Genomic DNA, 3,044 nt, shown 5'->3' with positions numbered 1-3,044 from the left:
ATACTGGGGGGCTTACCTCCCTGCCTGGACTCCTGCCACAACTAAATAACAATAACAAAAATAAAAAATAAAAAAGGGGTTCCCTTACTTTAAAGTATTATTACTGTTTATGCTCCTTGCAGCACTGATAAATAAATCACTAACCAAGATCTGGACAGACCCCCTGTGAAACTCTTGTACATTGAACAAAAAGAGGAATGTTGTCCCTGAGAATAAAGTCTAAAGTTAAATAAAGATATTGCGCGGGACATAAAGTTGAAAGGTTCATTACAACCTGACAATCACAATGGATAGATGAGGGCTGGACCCGCGGTCAACGCCGGTCCTCGTTGTCCGTCGCCGAGATGATCCTCTTTTTAACGTAGTCCATTGCTTTATTGGCATCCAGGAARTCCTTGTTTTCCTCCCCATGAGAGATGCGAAGCCGTGCAGGAAAAAGCAGGCCATAGCGAACATCATGTCGGTTGCGAAGAAGCCTCCTCACCTCCGTAAACGCCGCTCGGGCCCTGACCACAGCTGCTGTGTAGTCAGATGTGATGATAATTGGTGACTCTTTAAAACGGAGAGGATCACGACTCCGAGCTTGACGCAGTATTTCCACACATTCTTGATAATAGTGCAGTTTAGCGACAATAACCCGCGGCTTACTGCCTGACCTGTTTCCACCTGGAGAGCAATGTGCTCGGTCCACCAGTGGCTCTTTATCCATCTGTAGAACCTCTGCTAGCAGTTTAGCCACGGCTGAAGTGGAGCTGGATTCTGGCGTTTCAGAAACTCCAATAATCCACACATTGCACCTTCTCATGCGCCCTTCCATATCGTAACACTTCTTTTTGAGCCCATCGACTTCTTCTTTCAGTTCCAACACTGTGGTGCGCAGAGAAACAACCTCATCGGACCAGTTTGACAAGCCGCCCTCCACTTCTTTAACACTGTTTCACATGGTCCAGATCTGCGCGCAGTAGCATCGTGTCGTTAGCCACCTCCGCTCTCACCGCTTGCAGCTCCCCTTTAATAAGAGTAAACTCTTCAGCCAAAGCCGCTTTTATTTCGGATTTGATCACAGCTGAGAGATCGGTTTTTATAGCGGTAAGAATGTCAGACTTCAAGGAGAGCGCGTCTGCCTCGCTGCGGGAGGGTGAGGAGGGCCCCGAAAGTCCGGTTTTAGCTGCAGTCTGCTCCAAGGTGGCGTCAAGCCTAGCAGCCATCGAGCCAGAGTGCCTGCCCCTCCTCGAGCCTGTCGACATTCCCCCACTCTTCCAGGCAAGAATCACCCAAGGGTCGAGTCCGGACGGACCAAATGTTCAAAACAGCAAGGATATTTAGTAGAGAACCATAAACAGAACAAGTTGGAGCGGGAGCCCACGCGACACATGACTTACTCCTCCGCCATCTTGCCCCGCCACCTAGGCTGCATTTCTGAGCACAGATCCACTGAGAAACTTGCTGTTTCAGCAACATTTAATTCAAAAAATGTACTTTTTAGGTTAAACAAATGTTCATAATTAATATAAATAAATTACAAGTTAAAATGGGCATCGAAATTTCTCTTTTTTGTATTGAAAAAATATTGAACCATGAGACTAAAGTATAGAACTGAACCGAACCGTGAATTTCCTATATCGTTGCACCAGGTTTAATTTAAGRCCTATTTTATAGAAATCGGATAAGAAATGAGGGTGCTATGAATATTTTTCAGGGCTGTACGTTAACTTTTTTAGCTCATAGCACCTGTGCTACAGAGTTTGCTGATATTGTAGCACAGAACAAAAAGGTGTCCCATGTCCCACTGGTAGGAGGCCCTCGGGAAGACCCAGGGCTTGCTGGAGGGATCATGTGTGTCCTCTCCAGCCTTGGGGTTTCCCAGGATGAACGGGAAAGTGTCGCTGGGGAGAAGGATGTCTGGGTTTGTCTCCTAGACTTGTAGCATCTGTGACCCAACTATGGATAAGCAGCAGAAGATGGATAGATGTTTTTAGGCAGAGTTCAATTTCATAAACCTTTTCACAAATCACCCTTGATTATTCCCAGACTTGTAGAATTTAAAAAATTTAAATAAAAGCGTTTATTCACAAATAGACAGAACACTAAACAGTGATGGCCCTTCACAGGAGCGGTTGGCTGACAAAATTGTCTCCAAGAGGCATCAGTGACTTATTGACAAAGTTCAAAAACTTTAAKAACTCTGCAGGTCTCTTTTGTCTCAGTTAAGGTCAAAATTCATGATTTAATTTTAGGAAAGGTGTAAATTTGTTAACCATTGCTGACCAAAAACACAGACATATATCACGTCATCTACTGAAAAAAACATCATGATGATCCCCAAGACTGCTGAGAAAATCTGTGAAATCACAAAAAAAAAAAGAAAAAAAAAGAGGTGTGTCCCTCAATACATCCGGTGATTTTCACAACGAAAATACAACAGACTGACAGTCAAACATGGTGGAGGTAGTGTGATGGTCTGGAGCTGCTTTGCTGCTTCAGGACCTGGACGACTGGCTGTAATTTATGAAACCATAAATTCAGCTGTCTACCAGATAATCCTGAAGGAGAAAGTCCAGCCATCAGTTTGACTTTGAGCTCAAGAGCATTTCTCAGCAGTACAATGATCTGAAGCACAGCAGCAACTTTCCTCCAGTTATCACAAACTCTTGATTGCAGATGTTGCCACCAAAGGTGGAACTCAATCAGGTTTAGGAGGCAATTAGCCAGGTAAAAACCAGACCCTTGTCCTTCACTTTGCTTCGTACAGAGGGTCTGGACTCTCGGCTATAGAGAAGCGATTCTTGCTGGAGGCGTGGCCTCTGCTGAAGTTTAAAAAGACTGGATCAGTTGGCCGTGACGTATGCGTGCCAGCTCCTCTGTGAAGGAGGCTAAGCTAAGAAGCTAACTGGAAAACGCGTGTGCTGTAAAGCAGAGATTCTTAACCTATGGACCGCGGCCCAATTATGGGCTGCAAGCGTCACCTTGAGGGCCTCAAAAGAACAACAGTTTTTAACTTTGGGCCGCAGATGGCCGTGGGACCACATTGATTTTGAATAAGG

This window comes from Austrofundulus limnaeus, unplaced genomic scaffold, assembly GCF_001266775.1.
Source record: "Austrofundulus limnaeus strain Quisiro unplaced genomic scaffold, Austrofundulus_limnaeus-1.0 Scaffold183, whole genome shotgun sequence".
In the NCBI taxonomy this organism is placed as follows: domain Eukaryota; kingdom Metazoa; phylum Chordata; class Actinopteri; order Cyprinodontiformes; family Rivulidae; genus Austrofundulus; species Austrofundulus limnaeus.
Note: the sequence above shows the minus strand (reverse complement) of the source record.